Genomic DNA, 21,203 nt, shown 5'->3' on the forward strand with positions numbered 1-21,203 from the left:
TCTATCAGGTCTTTCGTGCTATCCATGGCCATTATGGGAGGGGCGTCGGGGCATCCTTTGGCTGCAGCTTTTGAGAGGGCACGTCGATTTCGGTATATTTGGGTGAAGTTTGGTGGGCCCGTTTGGGTCCGGCCAGGCGGGGCGTTGTCTGATTCGTGAGGTTGCGCTGTTCAGGCTAGCTTTTGCGCTGGTTTTTTTTATCGGGCATTCCGAGTCAGTGGGTTGGTGGCCGGTGACTGGTCGTTTTTGTACTCCGGTTTGCCTGTCAGTGGTGTTTTCTGGCCGGGCACCTAGATGGTGGTCGGTTCGGCAGTGCGGGTACGGTGCGTGGGTCAATACAGAGAGGATTTGCATGGCCCCTGTGCATGGATGCCGCGCCAATAGTGGGCGTTCCATTTTTCCTGTGCAGACTTGCGGGTTCTGCGAGGGCTTGGGGTGGCGGGGGTCATTAGTTTCCCCCTCTTAGAGCGCAAGCACTTACGGATGGTGACACATTGCCTTTGGCGTGGGTGGGTGTCCGGTGTGGCCTTTGGGGGGGGGGGACGTTTTCTTTTGTGTAGCCTCCTGGGTCCTCTTCGCTGGTTTTCAGTTTCTGTAGCGTTACGGCTATGGTGGTTGCAGGGTACCCATTTCCTTGCGGATTGGGGCGACTACGCCTGCTGCGGCGGTGGATTCTTCAGTGGCAGCGTTAGGTTCTGGGCTGCTGGGGATATGCGTGATATACAGCCTCTGTGCGTTTGGGTATGGTTTGGGCTATTGATACCCGTTTCCTTGCGGATCGGGGCTGTTTGCGCATGCTGCAGTGGCAGTTTTTTCAGCGGCAGCGCTTTGGGTGCTGGGCTGAGGGGAGTCTGTGTGCTATGCAGACTCTGTACGTTTGGATACGGTTTTTGGGCTCTGGTACCAATTCCTTGCGGATTGGGGGCCGTTGTGGGTGCTGCGGTGGCACGTTCTTCAGTGGCAGCACTTCGGGTGCTGTGCCGCAGGGACTGTGCTTTGTATGGTGTTTTAGGGCTGGGGCACCTATTCTTTGCGGATGGGAGCATCTGCGCCTGCTGCAGGTGGCAGGTTCTTTGGCGGCAGCGTTTTCAGGTACTGGGCTGCTGGGGATTTGCTTTGTTTTTGTGTTTTCCGACTGGGGTACCTGTTCATTCCGATTGATGTGGCTATGCATGCTGCGGTGGCAGGTTTGACAGCGACGGCAATTCCGGTGCTGGGCATCTGCATGGTGTCTGACTGGTGTACGTTGGATGCATGGTTCGGGCTATGGTACCCATTTCTTGCGGTTGGGGCAGTTACGCATGCTGCGGCGGTGGTTTTCTTCGGCAGATGCGATTCAGGTGCGGGGCCGCTGAATGTGTGTGTAGTATTGCGGTTGGCGGAAGGTCGCTACCAGCCAGCGGTCAAGGGTGTGCATAAGTGGTCATTGTGGGGCACCCTCCTTTTGGTAAGTCGGCGAGCGTCCTCTCCCTGCGGGTGGACTACGGATGTTCCCGTGCGGTTTCGTCCATTGCTCTGCTGGAGTAAGGGGTGGTGAGTCCTGCACAATGCGGGCTATGCTTTAGGAGGGGTGGGAAGTCCCCTCCTAGGTTATTCAGTTTTCTGCTAGTTGACTGATGCTGGTGGGTTGGTAGCGCCCCTCTTTTTCTAATGGGGTTTGGATGCGGCTTCAGGGCTCTGGTTCCCATTCCTTGTGGATTGGGGCAGCTTCTCGGACTGCGGCAGCTGCTATTCGGATGCTGGACCACTGGGCCTCTGCGTTGTTTAAGTTTGGTGTATGTTTGTAATGTTTTAGTTGCGCCTGTTGCGCGAACCCAAAAACTGTGTTTACCGGTCAGTTTTTGAACGGATAACGTTCAGGAATGGAGGGTGTGAAGCAAATTTTAAAATTTTCCTCCGAGGGGGCCTAATTACAATTGGCTTATCAAAGGTCCACGGGAGGTTTTTTGAGTTTTCTCCTTCACTTGGGTTTTGTTTTACTACTGTTTATCGTGTAATTTTATGGTCTGTTTTAGCATCGGTGTTAGGGATCTTTTCTTTTTCAGATGCTATCGCAGGAGCGTGTGCCTGTTGGGCTATTTTTAAAAAAACAAATAACATTTTGGGCGGCTTCGCATCCTATGGCAAGAGGATCGGCTGTGGTTTTGGTCACGTGGTGGTACCTGGGTACGGAGCTCGTGGCTTGCGTGGGGGTCATTTGGTTGGGCTTTCTTTTCTACAGGACAGGTGGTTGGTGTCCCCCCTTTCTGGTGTCCTTCCCTTAGTCTGTACTGTGTTTGGGTCGTGTTCGTAGGTTTCTGCCTCATATTGGCTATCAGGTCCCCTTTTGTTGCTCCTGCTCTCACTGGCTGTTCAGCGGCGTTCTGCTGTCATTGGCCAGGGAGGATTATGCATCGTTGTTATGGTTAGGGGTGCAGCGTGTTCTCTGCTGTCTGTTCGGGCCCGGGAGACGGTGGCTCTGCGGGTTTGTTTTGTAGCTTTCTGGGGTTTGGTAGGGCGGTTTCTTTTGCTGGTCCTCCAGGCCCACAGTTTTTTGCAATGTTAAGCATGTCTTTCCTCGGGGGGGGTTGGTGGTTTTCTTGATGGGACTTTTGGGTTTTGCCTTAGCTTATAAGGTTGTTTTTTATGTTTTTTCTGGGGATGGCGGTCGTGGTTTGGTAAACCTCATGTGGCGGGAAAGTCGCTACCAGCCAGCGGTCATATAGGCCTAAGTGGTTATTGTGGGGCACCCTCTTTCAGAATGGACGGCGAGTGTGTCCTTACCCTGCGGTTGGACAATCGGACGCTCCCCTAGGGGAGCATCCATATTTGCCAGAGGAAAGAGTGGAGAGTGGTGGGTCCTGCACAATGCGGGTTAGGCATGTAGGAGGTGGTTGTTGTGGTAGTCCCCTCCTCAGTTTCGGTGATATAATCAGATGACTGGATCTGGCGTTTGGTAGCGCCTTTATCTTTGCCATCCTCCAACATAAAATCTAGTTTAAAGTTCTGGTCAGTCATCAATAAATACCGTCTGACCTTTTAAATCTAGCTATTGGTGTCCGTGTCTTTATTTGTAGTGCTAAGCTAGCTTAAAGTTAAAGTGTAAGTGATCACAATAAAATGACGGGCGCCTTAGATTAGATGAGGGCTGAATAAGCACGAGACCATATAAGAGCCCCATTTTTTGTGATTGGTTGTTTATGACAAAGCAGTTGCTAGGTAGTTTATCCAAGGGACCTTGGGATTTTTCTATAGGTTGTTTTCCTTGTCCATCAGTATTGTGGGTGTAGGCTGCATTGCATATAAAAGCTTGGGTCATGTGCTTCATACTTCCTCTTGCCATTTGGACAGCCCCTCCCGCCCTCCCTCATGTTTTTCTCTGATGTCAATTTTCTGTTCTGGTTTTCTCTTTTGTCGGCTATTAAAAGCCAGATAGGCGGGAAAGTCGCTACCAGCCAGCGGTCATATATGCCTAAGTGGTCATTGTAGGGCACCCTCTTTCGGAATGGATGGTGAGTGTGTCCTTACCCTGCGGTTGGACAATCGGACGCTCCCCTAGGGGAGCATCCATATTTGCCAGAGGAAAAAGTGGTGGGTCCTGCACAATGCAGGTTAGGCATGTAGGAGGTGGTTGTTGTGGTAGTCCCCTCCTCAGTTTCGGTGATATAATCAGATGACTGGAGCTGGCGTTTGGTAGCTCCTTTATCTTTGCCATCCTCCAACATAAAATCTAGTTTAAAGTTCCGGTCAGTCATCAATAAATACCGTCTGACCTTTTAAATCTAGCTATTGGTGTCCATGTCTTTATTTGTAGTGCTAAGTTAGCTTAAAGTTAAAGTGTAAGTGATCACAATAAAATGATGGGCGCCTTATTGTTTTTAACATATAGTGTACAAGCTGTTGTTTTTATTGTGATCAATACAACCCATCTGAATAAATATTTTCTGCAATAAAAATGAAACTGATTTCAAGACATTATTTACAGCTCTCTGTGATCAGAGTAAATCTCATTACCTCTCTGCATGGTCGGCCCAAGGCCAAATCTTTTGGTAAGCGAAGATACATTTTGGTGCCCTCCTAAGTACTTTTGCGCGTTCCTTGGCCCACGACCAGCACACACTGACCCCTCTCAGGACTCATTACCCCACTACCAATACACACTGAATACCTGTCAGCACACATCACCCCCTCCCCCCCTCACACTATATACTGACCCCCTCTCAGCTCAAAGCTCCCCACATTAGACAAAAGTCAGGGACCCCCTCCCAAAAAAAACACATCAACAACCCTTCATTGTTGTAATATTACTGGGTGGGTGGGGGAGGGGTTATAAGCATGATGGGAGACATTCACCCCCATAAACAGCAGAATCCCAGGAACTGCCACAGATGAACCCAAAGCTCCACCCCTAACAGTCACGCTATGATTGCGGGCAGTGGGATGCGGCTGTGTTTAAAAAATAAAAAATTTATCCATCTGGGCAGTGGTGTTGGCACTGCATCGCAGTGTCCGGCATGAACAACCTCAAAAGAAACTACTGCTCCCAGCAGCCCTTTCTGTCCTGCAGCAAGAGCTTCTGGGAGCAGTAGTTTATTTTGTGTTTACAGTACTGTAAAGAAACTGAAAATAAACTACCGCTCCCAGCAGCCATTGCTTTCCGGCAGTGGTGGCTTCTGGGAGCAGTAGTTTATGTTACGTTTCTTCAACGAACTGTAGTGGATGAGGGCACTGTTGGAAATGTCGCCAACACAACTGCCTGCTCGGTGAGTCTCTGGGCAGGTGCTGCACAGGGGAGCATACTAGGGCTAGGTTTAACGCATGTCACTGGCACAGCTGAGCCAGGGCGCTATTTCTATGTGCATCCTACACAGCTGCGTACCCAGCGTATGCGTAAAACCTGCCCTGCCTCTCTGTAAAAGCAAGAAGATCAGAAGAACCTGCATGAAGTAGAAAGGACCATCAAGTCCTGGTAAGGTTCCAGAGAATTACACCACACTAACCATTAACCATCTGGCGGGGTTTTACACCATCTCACAGTCCAGCAGCAGGGGGTACACCGTCATTTCCTGTAGCTCAGGCTAAGTGGTAACAGGAGGGAGCCGTCCTGTCCCCTATTGTAGGTGTTAGCAGGGCTTCTGGGACAGAGACAACTCATCAGCAGCAGCAGCAGGTGCTCCGCAGAGCTCCGTTGGAAGAGCAGCGGTCACACTTTGATTCTGCTGTGAACCACACAGGTACTGCTGTACATACAGGTGCCCCTTCAGGGCTTGGAGCCCGGGCGGAGGAGTCTCCATTGCCTCTGGGAGTTATGCCCCTGAGTAGAGAACTGACATAGCAAGCCTTTACTTGTTTTATTTCTGTTCATTTTCTGTATTTCAACACAATTGAAATGATTTAAGACATCAGTAAAAAATAGTTTTCAAATATGGATCAAATTCATTGAGTGTGTAAGTTATCTGAACATTGGATCATTTTTCTATATTATTAGTTAGATTAGCTAAATCCTAAATTAGCAATAGTGAAACCATTGTATGTTTGTTTTAGTAAAATGTCTAGTGTTAAAAGGAAAGACAAAAAAAAAATCAAATGACTAAATTAAAATAATCCCCCCCCCCCCCCCCCCCCCCCATACATTGGATTTAACAAGCTTAAAGTGATGTCCTGACAAATAAGTAACCTGAAATGATGTAAAGAATTTAGACAGTACTTTCAGGGGAAAAAAAATATCTTAATTAGGCAATGGGGTGAATTTAATAAGGTGGGAGTTTTTTTTAGAACTGGTCATGTTGCCCATGGCAACCAATCAGATTTTATCTATTATCTTCTAGAAGTAGCTAGATAAATGTTAAGTAAAATCTGATTTGTTGCTATGAGCAATATAACAGTTCTAAAAAAAACTCCCCCTTAGTAATTTACCCCAATAAGTCTGAGTCATATGCATTTGGATAATGTTGAAGCTGTTTGGATTATGATGATCAGACAGGTAAAAGCTACATTTTATTCTCTGTGCAGTTACACTTATCAATTCCTCAAAAATCTTTCCAAGAAAATGAGGGAGATAATATGTAAAAGGATCCGCAGAATAGCTCAGATAGAATATCTGGCATTGTTCTGCTACCAGCTCTCTTCAGTCACAGTACTGTTTGTCTATACCTTTTTGTCATCCTTAAAGGGATCCAAATAAATTCAAAGAAATGCATTTACTGTAAGTCAAGAATTTGAAACAGAGAAGTGGCAAGATGGAATAACAGAAACTGTAGATATGGGCTAAATGCCAGATTGCGCAGATACAAGAAATGGTATTTCTCTGCTAATTGGAACCATCTGTTTATGCTCATCATTTCTATCCACAAGGAAGAAAATCGTTCTGTTAATATATAGTCTGGTGTTATAAATTGGTAACAAGAAGACCTACACAATGCAATCACCTTTTTGTTCAATTGAGAAACATCAATGAGAGTTTGACAGTGAATGTTAATTCTTCCGATAATTTCTACACCCCAAATTGCTCATTAACTAAGATTACAGTACATTCAGGTGTCACTTTGTGGTGGTACAATTGTCGAAGGGTGGTATGAAACTTAAAGTAGCCCTTAAAGAAAAATCTGAAACTGGTTTCATGTAGGTGGTATCAAAGCATCTTTGGGAGGCAGGGACATATTAAGAGAGAAGGGGGACCATATGCTGCCTCCATCAGGGTCCCCTCCTTTATTGCTGGCATGCACAAGTCTCAGGGGAAATGGCATCACTGCCATTTTCTGGGCCATTTTCCTACTGCTCATGCGCAAAATTGGAGGGAAAATGTCCACCACATAATTTTCCTACACAGGACTCCAGAGAGGTAAGTATTGAAGAGATGGGTGCAGGGTGTGTGGTGTGGGCTCCCCTGGACCTAGAGGTCCATGTGTACTGCACACTCTGCCTCCACTATAATTATGCCACTGGTGCTAGGGGTCCGACACAAACTTACAGCTCAGAGAGCATCTACATATCTGAAATACAATGCAGAGAGTGTCCGTGTGACCACCATGCAATACAGAGCATCCTAGTGACTGCCATACACAACAGTGAGAATTCCAGTGACTACTATGCCCAACAGAAAGCATCTCAGTGGCTGCCAGGCACTACAGAGAGCATCCCAGTGATTCATTTAAAGTACAACTAGCATGATTGTAACTGCAATACAGTACATTGAGCATCTCGTTGAATGCCATACTGTACATAGAGCATCCCAATGACCGCCATTTTATACAGACATCCTTCCAGTAACTGCTATTCACTACACATATCCCCATACAGCATAATGAGCATTCCACTGACAGCCATCCAGCACTCAGAGCATCCCAGTGACTGTCAAACAGTGCAGAGTGCATTGCAGTTACCACCATAAAAAAATTGAGGTTTTAAGAGACCACAGTACAGTATTGAGCATCCCAATAATCCCTATTCAGTACAATCCCCCCCCCCCCTCCTCACCCCCTTCTTACCTGCAGCAGCCTCTCTCAAGTCCTGCGGAGTAAAGGTATTAACTACCGCTTAGGCGCTCACCGTATTTCAATAAGCAGCCACTATAAAAATGGGTTGTCACCCCCACAATAGCAAAAGACACAGAAAAACCGGATGGTGGTACTTGATGTTAAATTGATTAATTTGGATGGAACAATAGAATGGTTTAAATATCAAAAAAAAATTTAATATAGAAAATGAAAAATAAGAAATAAGTATTCACATTCAATATATATATATATATATATATATATATATATATATATATATGTAGCCCTACTGGTAATTTTAATATATATATATATATATATATATATTGTAATATATTGTGTATACATATGCATATGTAGTCTGTTATATTACATAGGGCATGAGGTGAAGGAGTTAACCTCATGTACTGCAGTATGTGGGGAGAAGTTTCTAGATTGCCATGAGGCCAGGAGATCGTTTGGGAGAGCATGAGGAGTGAAGGGAAAGGGGCCCCTGCGCATGCTGTGACAGTTAGTCCCCCACAAACGGTACCTGTGAGAGACGCAGCATCCCGACGGGCAGCTCCAGTGACAGAGCAGAAAGCGGGGTACGGAGACGCTGGCAGAGAGGTAGTCTCGGTGACAGTGAGGCTGGAGAACGCTGCAGGCAGACAAATAGCCCCTGGCGGAGAGGCAGTCCCGGTGACGGCGAGGTTGGAGAGCCAGAGAGCTGTGCAGTAGAGGCGCAGGCAACCAGAATAAGAGGGAGAACGGTGAGGAGTGAGATCCTGTCAGTGCTGAGGACTCACTGATTGGTACAAGAACTACAATAAGAGGTACCTACACTATCTGTCTTACAATAATCAGACAGAGGGGGTGGAGAAGCAGAGCGTAGAGGAACAAGAGGAACAGGAGGAGTCGGGGGAGCTACCAGAGGTGAGCAACTATCCGTTGTGTCGCCTCCCCAAGACAAGTTAACTCCTTCAGTACTAAAGTGCAAAATGCTTGAATCCTCACTGCATTAACTGTATATATTATAAATATTTTCAAATGAACTTTAATTTTAGAGTCACCATAAGCATTCTTCAGTATTATATGGACTGTGGCCAGTTATAGACTACACATTACTATATAGACTGTGGCCGATTATATACTACATACCCAGAGATGCTACAGGTGCACTATTGTCACATATAGACTGAAAGCCCAGAACTGTAGAGCCTGTTAAAGTAGAAAGCTGCGAAAGGAAGCACCCATATTGGGATAGCTATTGAAATAGAGACATTCCTGAAGAAGGAGCAGTTATAGACTGAAAGAGAAGTAACTATTTAGCGAACTGAAGTCATACCGTTTCCCTTATCTACCAGCATAATGAAAAGATAGAAGTGCCTGAGAGTAATGATAGACTTTACTAGTAAAGCCTCACGACACAGAGAAACTGATGATACTAAATCTGGATAGCTGTCAGGGACGATAGGATGTGTATATGCTTTGATATAGCCAGCTGGTAACCATTTACCATCAGAGAGGAAAGTCAGTAATAACCAGCCCGACCAGTCAGAGTGGAAAATTAACCCTAACTGGAGGTTAAGAGGAAACGTGAGTTATAATAACAGTGTCATCGCTGAGTAAAGTAAAGGAAGCAGTTCAAGGTGGATATATTCTATAACTGAGGCAGTATAACTGTAGCATGTAACAACTCGGAAACCATGGGCCCCAACAGTGCACGAATGTTTGTATAAACACCCGGGTCGATCTCATTTTTAAAAGATCTGATATGGTACCAGAGGTATTTTTTTTGTACTGCATGCGAATACATTGTATAGGACGGGGAGAGTATAGTGATTAACTTGTGTAATAATTATTATATAGGTGGGAATGTTTGTTGGAACGGTCTAAAGAATTTATTGACGCTGATAACACAACTATAGTTGTACAATAAAGCTGTTATACTTACCACTGCCTGACTCTTCTGCTAGGGGACCCGACAGGCCTAATGGAGAGAAAACAGGTAAATGAATTATTGTATTGTATGTAATGCATTATCTATACATATAGGCGCATACACATTAGAGACGGCTTACCCAAACAAGCCAGGTGATATAACACAATAGTTAATAGTTTGGGTGGAGGCACAAAGGTAGTTGATAGTAACTCTCTCGAACAGCTACCCCATAGCAGAGCAAGGGGGTTACAAAGTGGAGGCACTGCTGAGTAGAGCCAGTAAAACACAAGGTTGGGTAGCAATATCTGAAAATTATGGAAGTCCTGACAGGGGAAGATGTATATGAATGGGGTCAGACAAAGAAGAAGGACCCCAAGGACCCCAATAGGTGTATAGTAATAGGGGGAGACTTTGTAGGGTTCTCTGATGAGGATGTGGTTGGTAAGACTGGCGCTCTGTATGGAATGACTAGACCCATAATAGTGGATAAACGGAGGGGAGAAGCGGGAGAATCAGTTGCCATATTAATAGAAATAGAAAAGGAACCAGATGCTAATTTGATACCACATATGATGATGGCAGATGAGAGTATGGGGAAGAAATGGCGCATCATATTACCTGTTAGGAAAGAGAATGAAGTAGATGATGCTGGCCCTTCGGGAGCCCCTGTGAACATCTCAGAGAAGGGGAAAGGAAATTCAAACGTAACGGGTGGACAATTTGAAACAATAGTAGATCGAGTTGTTTCCCAACTAGAAAGGTGGCACTACGAGGGGAGTTATCGTAGGCTAAGAATTTTTTCAGGCATTATACCTGTACCTACAGGGAAAGAACCATATGAAGCTTGGAAAGAGGCTGCAGTACAACAGGCAGAAGAATGGCAGTGCCCGGATCAGATTAAACGTCAGAGGGTGGTAGAGAGTCTCCAGGGTCCCGCTATGGGAATAGTGCAAGCAGCTAGGCGAAGCAATCCCAATGCTACTTTGGAGACATATCTTGAAGCCCTAGATTACGCTTATGGTACGCTGGAAGATGTAGGGGACTTAATATCTCGACTACACCATACATTTCAGGAGCCTGGGGAGAAACTAAGTTCATATGTGATTCGGGTGGATAAACTATTATACAAAATTGTGGATAAGTGAGGAATAAGCTGAGAAGAAGTGGATAAGAGTCGTATGAAACAGCTGCTCCGAGGGGCTTTGACTACGGACTCGGTTGCACAGAAGCTGAGATGCTCTGGAACAAGAGAACCTGCTCCTACTTTCAATGAGTTGTTGAAGGAGGTAAAGCAGGAAGAAGCGTTAATAGAGATGCGAGAGAAGACAATAAAGAAGGTTAAAGTGGTACAGTCTACAACAAAGATCAATTCCCTGGAGGATAAACTATTAAAAATGATGGAAAAACAAAACAAAAAGATAGATCAGTTTATAGCTACCCACAATGCTCACAGTTCTTCCCAGAATAACTCTCCCAATGAGAATGTAAGAGGAAGGAGGAACACATTCTCAAATAGAGGATGTTTGAAATGTGGGAGGTTTGGACATAGGGCTTTTGAGTGTAATCTTAATGAAAATATCTCCCGAGTGCCTAATAACAGCTCTGGTAGGGAAGATACTGACCAGGGAAATGGACGGGGGAGGCCCGTGGACCCCACACAGGCCTCCTAGAGGTTGGACATTGTGCAACAGGGAGCACGTGGTGGAATGGGATCCTTCCTGAATGGTTAATGGGACCATCCCCGATAATGACTGCCCAGATAGACGGGCATAATTGTGATATCTTGATTGATAGTGGCTCTCAAATATCAATAATCTTTGAAGATTGGTATAGGACGAACATCCCGGATGTACCAATTAAACCCCTGTTCGGGTTAGTGATATGTGGTCTTAGCGTGGAGAAATATCCTTACTTGGGATATGTCGAAGTGATGATAGAATGTGGACAAGAGTGTAAAGACGAGACAGAGAGACTCCAAGTGCCCTTAATTGCGTTGATTTGCCCAGGAGTTCCACAGGAGAGAGTAGAGCCACCGTTAATTATTGGAACCAATACCTGGATATATCCCATCCTTTTGAAATGGCTAAGTAAACATGATGAATTGGCTGTTATGCCTAATTACTCCTATGGTGTGCAAATTGAAGAGGAACAAGGGGAGAACATCAACAAATTTGATATTTGTTTTCAGGGAAGTGAACTGCCATCTAAGGAAAAACATAAGTAAATTGAGGAGTTGGAATGCAGAGAGCAAGCTTTTTCTACTGGGGAGTGGGACCTAGGTCGAGCAAAAGGGGTGGAGCATCATATCGTCCTCCCAGACACTACTCTCTTTCGAGAACGGTCTCGGCGTATAGCCCCCGCGAATTTCGAGGATATGAGGAAACACCTGAAGGCACTATTGGAGAATCAGGTAATCATGGAGTCAAAGAGCCCTTATGCCTATCCAATTGTCATCGCTCAAAAAAAAACCGGCAATATTCGAATGTGCATTGACTATCGAACATTGAATCAAAGGATAGTGACAGATCAGTATACGGTGCCTAGGATCGATGAAGCCTTAGACTGTCTACAAGGAAGTACTATATTCTCTGTTCTAGACTTAAGAAATGGGTATTATCAAATACCGATGAGCCCTCAGGATCGAGAAAAGACTGCATTTATATGTCCCTTAGGATTTTACGAATTTCTCCAAATGCCACAGGGAGTGAGGCGAGCACCGGCCACCTTTCAACGGACAATGGAAAAGACGATAGGTGACATGAATTATTGGGAGGTAATTGTGTATCTAGACGATATAATTGTCTTCGGGGTGACTATAGAAGAACATTACCAATGCCTTCTAAAAGTGTTAGACAGGTTGATTGAAGGCGGCCTGAAACTATCAGTAGATAAACGCCACCTGTGCCAGTTAAGTGTCAAGTACCTAGGGCACATAGTAAGTAAGGATGGAGTAGCTACGGATCCGGACAAGGTCAAAGCAGTAACCAACTGGCTGCGCCCTACTAAGCTGAAGGAATTAAGATTGTTCCTTGGGTTTTGTGGCTATTACCGGAGGTTTGTTCCGAATTATTCAGCTACTGCTAAACCACTAACTGACTTAACAAAGGGATACTTGTCTATGACAGGGAGAAAGACCTCAAGGACGACAAGGAGTGGTGATCTATAGAAGGTTAATGAACCATTCAGAGAAAGGTGGACAGGTGAATGTGAAAGGTCTTTTAATGCCCTAAAAGAGAGCTTAACGGGTGCCACTGTATTAGCTTATGCAAATCCCAATTTACCCTATGTCCTACATATTGATGCTTCCATAGAGGGCTTAGGAGGCGTGTTAAATCAGAGACATCAGGAGGAATTGCGGCCTGTATCTTTTGCCAGCAGAGGGGTATCAGACAGTGAAAAGTGATATCCTACGCACAAACTTGAATTCTCGGCATTAAAATGGTGCATCGTGGATAAATTTCACGACTATCTATATGGAGCCAAATTCAAAATTCACACTGACAGCAACCCCCTTACTTATGTACACACTACCGCCAAGTTGGATGCGACGGGGCACCGCTGGTTGGCCGCCCTGGCCCTGTACGACTTCTCTCTGAAATATCGGCCAGGGGTGAACAATGTTGATGCAGATTCGTTATCGAGAATCCCAGGGCAGTCAGCAGAAGGGAAGGAGGACGATGAATGGATTGAGATACCGGCAGGAGAAGTTTGTGGAATGTGCTGCATCCTACAAATAGAGAATCATATAAAGCATGCACAAGTGGGTGCACTAGGAGCAAATCCTGAAGCACTTCCACTATACTACTGTTGGATTAATTTGCTGGAGATGGAAGGTTTGGAAATATTGAAGGAGGGCCAGATTAGGCAAGATCAACTTCAAGACCCTGGTATTGGACAAATGATGAATGGAGCCGGTAAGCTGAGGAATGATTATATTAGGCCAGAAATAGAGAAGGAAGTTAGGCTATTGAACAAACAGAAGAAGAACCTGCTTATGAGATGGGGAGCACTACATGGACACACGAAACAGAGCGATGTAAGAGAGATATACCAATTGGTATTACCAAGGAAGTATCGGATGAGCGTTATGCAGTTTTTACATGATAAACATGGACACTTAGGGTTTGAAAAAACTCTAAAACTGGTATCCGACTGGTTTTATTGGCCGAAGATGAAGAGAGAAATAGAGAAATACTGCGGAAATTGTGGGAATTGCATCGTGAGAAAGACTTTGCCTGAAAGAGCGGCCCCGCTGATAACGTTCAAGAGCAATGGTCCCATGGACTTAGTATGTATGGATTTCCTAACGTTAGAGGTAGAAGTGGGAAAGAAATGTAATATACTAGTGGTGACGGATCATTTCACCCGCAATGCTCAGGCCTATATAACACCTAACCAGAAGGCAGTCATAGTCGTGAATACTCTTTGGGACCAATTCTTTGTCCAATATGAGCTACCAAACCGGTTACATTTGGATCAGGGTAGGGACTTTGAAAGTAGACTAATTAAGGAACTGTGTAAGGGCTGTTGGATATCCAAATCAAGAACCACGCCCTACCACCCACAGGTAGATCCACAACCAGAGCGTTTCAACAGGACGTTGTTGAATATGCTAGGAACATTAAGTCCTGTAGAAAAAATTAATTGGAAAAGACACATTGCCCGACTAGTGCATGCGTACAATTGCACCCACAGTGAGGCCACAGGATACTCGCCATATTACCTGATGTTTGGAAGAGAAGCTAAGCTTCCAATAGATGTGAGCATGGGGGTTTCATCTGGGGAAAGCTCCTATTCATCCCATCTGAAATATGTCAAGAAGTTAAGGGAAGAGTTGAAAAAAGCGTATGAATTAGCAGAGCACACAGCTGATAAACTAGGGGAAAAAATAAAATCCGATATGACAGGAAAGTGCGATATCACGCATTGGCAACAGGAGACTTAGACGATTGGGAATGCCAAAGAAATTCAAGATAATGAACAGATGGAAGGAACAGCCATATGTAGTGATAGAAAAATTCCCGGATCTGCCAGTGTACAAACTACGACCAGAGAGCGGATCGGGAGCAACTTTAATCTATCATCGGCAGCATCTGCTCCCCATCGGACGGGAAATACGTTTAGAGTCCTTTCGAGAGGAGGGTGAAATGAAATCCACCAAGGGATTGGTAGATCCAGGAATAGAGACCAATATCTCTAATGAAACTGATAGTATAAATGAAGAAGATAAGATAATTGGCTATTATTATAGAGAGTCAGCTAATAGAGTCGGAGAGCCTACCAAAGAAAGTATTAGAGATGTTCCTTAGGATATCTCTGGAATAAGAGCAGAACTATTGAGTAGAGAGAGCTTCAAATGCTATCCTGGGACTGGGCTAGTAGAAGATGGAGACCCCGGAACAGGGCTGGTAGAAGATAGAGGGGAAGTACAAGGGAATTTCAACTACTATAATTTCAATGACACAGAATGGGTAAATGAAGGGGCACATAATAGACCAGAAAGACAGAGACGGGCTCCTTTAGTGTTAACTTACGATCAGTTGGGGGTACCTTGTATGGTGCCAAGAGTTAATCACATGGGTACAGTATGGTGTTATCTTGGCCGTATTTTAGCAATTAAATAAGGTATAGAATATGGTGATCCAATTAAACGAGTATAAGTAGATCACCAGGGGGAGAGTGTAGCCCTACTGGTAATTTTAATATATATATATATATATATATATATATATATATATATATTGTAATATATTGTGTATACATATGCATATGTAGTCTGTTATATTACATAGGGCATGAGGTGAAGGAGTTAACCTCATGTACTGCAGTATGTGGGGAGAAGTTTCTAGATTGCCATGAGACCAGGAGATCGTTTGGGAGAGCATGAGGAGTGAAGGGAAAGGGGCCCCTGCGCATGCTGTGACAGTTAGTCCCCCACAAACGGTACCTGTGAGAGACGCAGCATCCCGGCGGGCAGCTCCAGTGACAGGGCAGAAAGCGGGGTACGGAGACGCTGGCAGAGAGGTAGTCTCGGTGACAGTGAGGCTGGAGAACGCTGCATGCAGACAAATAGCCCCTGGCGCAGAGGCAGTCCTGGTGACGGCGAGGTTGGAGAGCCAGAGAGCTGTACAGTAGAGGTGCAGGCAACCAGAGTAAGAGGGAGAACGGTGAGGAGTGAGATCCTGTCAGTGCTGAGGACTCACTGATTGGTACAAGAACTACAATAAGAGGTACCTACACTATCTGTCTTACAATAATCAGACAGAGGGGGTGGAGAAGCAGAGCGTAGAGGAACAAGAGGAACAGGAGGAGTCGGGGGAGCTACCAGAGGTGAGCAACTATCCGTTGTGTCGCCTCCCCAAGACAAGTTAACTCCTTCAGTACTAAAGTGCAAAATGCTTGAATCCTCACTGCATTAACTGTATATATTATAAATCTTTTCAAATGAACTTTAATTTTAGAGTCACCATAAGCATTCTTCAGTATTATATGTACTGTGGCCAGTTATAGACTACACATTACTATATAGACTGTGGCCGATTATATACTACATACCCAGAGATGCTACAGGTGCATTATTGTCACATATAGACTGAAAGCCCAGAACTTTAGAGCCTGTTAAAGTAGAAAGCTGCGAAAGGAAGCACCCATATTGGGATAGCTATTGAAATAGAGACATTCCTGAAGGAGGGGCAGTTATAGACTGAAAGAGAAGTAACTATTTAGCGAACTGAAGTCATACCGTTTCCCTTATCTACCAGCATAACGAAAAGATAGAAGCGCCTGAGAGTAATGATAGACTTTACTAGTAAAGCCTCACGACACAGAGAAACTGATGATACTAAATCTGGATAGCTGTCAGGGACAATAGGATGTGTATATGCTTTGATATAGCCAGCTGGTGACCATTTACCATCAGAGAAGAAAGTCAGTAATAACCAGCCCGACCAGTCAGAGTGGAAAATTAACCCTAACTGGAGGTTAAGACGAAATGTGAGTTATAATAACAGTGTCATCGCTGAGTAAAGTAAAGGAAGCAGTCCAAGGTTGATATATTCTATAACTGAGACAGTATAACTGTAGCATGTAACAACTCGGAAACCATGGGCCCCAACAGTGCACGAATGTTTGTATAAACACCCGGGTCGATCTCATTTTTAAAAGATCTGATATGGTACCAGAGGTATTTTTTTTGTACTGCATGCGAATACATTGTATAGGACGGGGAGAGTATAGTGATTAACTTGTGTAATAATTATTTTATAGGTGGGAATGTTTGTTGGAACGGTCTAAAGAATTTATTGACGCTGATAACCCAACTATAGTTGTACAATAAAGCTGTTATACTTACCACTGCCTGACTCTTTTGCTAGGGGACCCGACAGGCCTAATGGAGAGAAAACAGGTAAATGAATTATTGGATTGTGTGTAATGCATTATCTATACACATAGGCGCATACACATTAGATACGGCTTACCCAAACAAGCCGGGTGATATAACACAATAGTTAAAAGTTTGGGTGGAGGCACAAAGGTAGTTGATAGTAACTCTCTCGAACAGCTACCCCAGAGCAGAGCAAGGGGGTTACATATATATATATATATATATCCCACAGAAAAGGCGGCACTCAGAGACTTAGTGAATAACAGAAATTCTTTAGTGAACAAACTGCATGGTTACATCATCAACGTTTCTGGGCGTGTAGCCCCTTCATCAGGTACACCCCACACTGCAAATCAACAAACATTTATAGGTGCACTCACCCCTCAAAGCTGTCCCCCACTGGCTGCCGCCGCCGCCATGTCCCAGGCCCGGGGTCCGTCCCCACGAGCAGAACACTTCCGCCGGAAGTGACGTCGCGGGTCCCGGTCACATTGCCGCGGCAACCTAACAAACCAAAACAAACAACATGTACGTATGAGCGCTCCGATCTGTCAGTTCCCATACATATTACACTGAAACTGTGCCACGTTTCAAGTCCCCTCTCTCCAATGTATCCCTAAAGTGCAACGTGCAAAACATACTTTACTAAAAAACAGTTCGTTTTTTAGTAAAGTATGTTTTGCACGTTGCACTTTAGGGATACATTGGAGAGAGGAGACTTGAAACGTGGCACAGTTTCAGTGTAATATGTGTGGGAACTGACAAATCAGAGCGCTCATACGTACATGTTGTTTGTTTTGGTTTGTTAGGTTGCCGCGGCAACGTGACCGGGACCCGCGACGTCACTTCCGGCGGAAGTGTTCTGCTCGTGGGGACGGACGCCGGGCCTGGGACACGGCGGCGGCGGCAGCCAGTGGGGGACAGCTTTGAGGGGTGGGTGCACCTATAAATGTTTGTTGATTTGCAGTGTGGGGTTATCCTGATGAAGGGGCTACACGCCCCGAAACGTTGATGATGTAACCATGCAGTTTGTTCACTAAAGAATTTCTGTTATTCACTAAGTCTCTGAGTGCCGCCTTTTCTGTGGGATATGAATAGAGGTGAAACCTCAGAGGATGGCACCTGAGCCAGAAAGCCCACGGAGGCCTTCCGAGTGCCGGCCACTTCATGGACATTTATATATATATATATATATATATATATAAGATGGCATTTATAGCGCTGGTTATTATAACATGGAGTATTAGCACATAAAATGTATATATATATATATATATATATATCAGAGTGGAATCACAGCAACTTAATTGGCGCTTGTAAGCACTAGATCCTCCTTGGATAATTCGGGATCTCTGCTCCCCTTCAATCAGTCCGAATTCCCACGGAGGTAAGTATCTATCAATAAAGCATATATACAGTGGGGATCGAAAGTTTGGGCACCCCAGGCAAAAATTCATTTTAATGTGCAAAAAGAAGCCAAGGAAAGATGGAAATATCTCCAAAAGGCATCAAATTACAGATTAGACATTCTTATAACATGTCAAAAAAAGTTTGATTTTATTTCCATCATTTACACTATCAAAAGAACAGAAAACAAAAAATGGCGTCTGCAAAAGTTTGGGCACCCTGCAGAGTTCTGGTTTTTGGACAAATGCTTGCCATAGCATCCTAGTGGTTCTGGTTTTTAGATCCCTTCACAGGTTATCATGTCATCATCATCGCCACCGGGAGCTCTGTTATTCATCGATCTCAAACAACACTTAGCTATAATGATGAACAAGCTAATCAGATCCTGTTTGGTGAAGACCTCAGCGTCAAACCTGAACCATCTTCTACGGACGAGATCTACCAAACACTCCTTAAATTACGTAACAAAGAGACCGATTACCTCCTACACGGAACATCACTATCGGATTATTTCCGTGCTAAAATGATACCACGCGGCTATAGAATAAAAAACATGCCAACCATTGGCCGCAACAGTGCGGACTTTTGCCGGAAATGGGTATCCATACTCAATAAGTGCAGCTCAGATTTGATGCTGCTGGTGATCGAAGAGGCAAGAACAATACTATCTGACACCAGGTCAAAACTTTCGGCAGCCACTTTAAAATTTAAAACCCAATTAGATGACAAAAGGCTTTAAGCACAATGGGACCGGTTGGACCAACACTGCAACACATACAGACAAGACCTTTTAAAATTTAAACAAAAAAAATTAGTTACTGTACAATCCAACTACGAAGACCAGAGGGTGTACCGGTGGCTGAATGTAACAGAATCATCGTTCCGTTCTAGATCCCGAATCACCTGGAAGGATAGGAACCCACCACCCAGGAGGAATCGCTCGCAGTCTAACAGCGATAGTGATTGCCAGAACCAAAAACCAGAACCACCCTCATTGATCATATCAACAGCGAGGATTCCCCCATTAAATTTACGCATCAGATCAGCACCACAAGTATTAACTATTTGGACGTCACCATTGAGATCAAACAGAACCTTATACACACCAAGCTCTTTTCAAAGCCCACAGACTGCAATACGTTGCTCCACCATAGCAGCTGTCATCCTCCTGCACTAATACGTGGGTTACCCAGATCACAAATGCTCAGGGCAGCCCGCATTTCGAGTGACCAAACCACCCTAGCAACCACGTTGGATCAAATGATCCACAAGTTTGCACACAGAGGTTATAGATTACGTGACTAAATGAACTCTAGGGACGAAGTATTAAAAATTACTAGAGAACAGCTGTTATACAACATGCCTCGACAACCGTTGAAATCACGGATCCCCTTTGTGACCCGGTACACGACTGCTAGCAAAGTTATCCCACGTGCAACAAAAGGCCTGTGGCCCATTGTCTCTGGTGACAAAGAGTTACCTTGCTTTAAAAACACTTCCCTGATGCCCAGTTAAAAGAGGGGACCCAACCTAAGGGACTTTTTGGTGAAAACTAACATCACTCCAACCTTACATGCTCCTTCTACACAAGTCAAAAAACCCGGGTGCTATAGGTGTGCTTCCTGCACCACATGTAAATATTTATAAACTGGCCATAACTTCAATAATCCACATAGCGGTGAGCAATACAAAATCTGACATGTGCTGACGTGCACTACATCATTCATAGTGTACATAATTATCTGCCCATGTGGCTTACTGTACCTGGGACAGACCATTAGAAACCTCAGGGATCGGATGGCGTTACATCGATCGGCCATCAAAGCATCACTTGAAGGCAAACCGGTAGATCAACCGGTAGCACGCCATTTTAAACAAAGTGGTCACCCGCTATCCAACCTCCGGTATAAGATTATCAACCACATCCCGAGCCCAGTGAGAGGTGGAGAATGACATAGAGCCATATCCAAATGTGAATACAAATGGATTTTCTTTTAAGATGCATTGTCACCTAAAGGACTTAATGAAGTATTCACCTGGAATGTATTTCTCTAATATCTGCCACTACATTAGCTGCCTTTGTTCTATCTTTTGAGCTTGTTTTCCCCTGCGTCTCCCCTCCCCCCCTTTCCCCTCCCCCCTCCCCCATTTTCCCCTTTTCCCCCTTCTTTTAATCCCTCCCCTCCTCCCCCCCCCCCCCTCCTGTTTTGATTAGATGTACCTGTTTGGGAATTAATCAATACCCAGCCATTATGTTTAAGCCAATTCATTGATCAGGCCATATGCTGTATACTTTTTGCACAATACCTAGTTATCACTTTTTAGCCAACTATTTGATCTGGCTTTATGCTGTACATTTCTTGCACGATGCTATGGCAAGCATTTGGCTTTGTCTACCACATTGGATATACTTCAGCTGTATATAAGTAATTTTTTATTTATTTTTTTTAATCATTTCGTTTTCCACTTTATACACTAGTCGCCCGCTTTCTTGGGTGTCGTTGCATGTACTCTGCATGCCTTATCACACAGTGTCTTAACATCTACACACCTTAATTGACAGGTCTCCCCGGCGCCTGCTTTGTTAGCGCAGCCGTTGCTAAGCAACAGATACGTCACCCATGCGCCGCTCGCGTGATGTACCCGGAAGTCTCGGGCACAGACACCGGGAACACCTGCTTCTGCACGCTTCTTAAATGGTGAGTGTTTCATGCTCCGGTTTGGTTCTTTTATCACTTATGTTTTCACTACACATGGGTATTCTTACCTGAGGAAAAGGCTTTTATGCCTTGAAACGTCGTAAGCAACCTGCCATGTTTTCTTTGCTGTTATGAACACGTTTGTTCTTTTTTCACAATGATTTGAATACAAGCTTCTACAAGTCCTTGGAGTGCAGCCTCTTTTTCCTTTGCTGCATACACCTGAGCCACAGGTGGGGAAGGATATGCCATTGTATCATCATCAGGAGAGCACCCAGGCATTTATTCCTTATTATTGAGTGCCGGATGTGTGC

The 21,203-nt window shown here is 44.7% G+C and overlaps 1 long non-coding RNA gene across 1 annotated transcript; it reads left to right on the top strand.

Annotated features, from left to right (window-relative positions):
• Positions 1-7,922: 7,922 nt before the first annotated feature.
• LOC134945001 (uncharacterized) lies at positions 7,923-16,749 on the top strand. Its single transcript, XR_010182014.1, has 3 exons — positions 7,923-8,390; positions 9,327-9,465; positions 16,666-16,749. It is a non-coding gene; the product is annotated as an uncharacterized LOC134945001 (long non-coding RNA).
• Positions 16,750-21,203: the final 4,454 nt, after the last annotated feature.

Source organism: Pseudophryne corroboree, chromosome 7 (genome assembly GCF_028390025.1).
Source record: "Pseudophryne corroboree isolate aPseCor3 chromosome 7, aPseCor3.hap2, whole genome shotgun sequence".
NCBI classification, from domain to species: Eukaryota; Metazoa; Chordata; class Amphibia; order Anura; family Myobatrachidae; genus Pseudophryne; species Pseudophryne corroboree.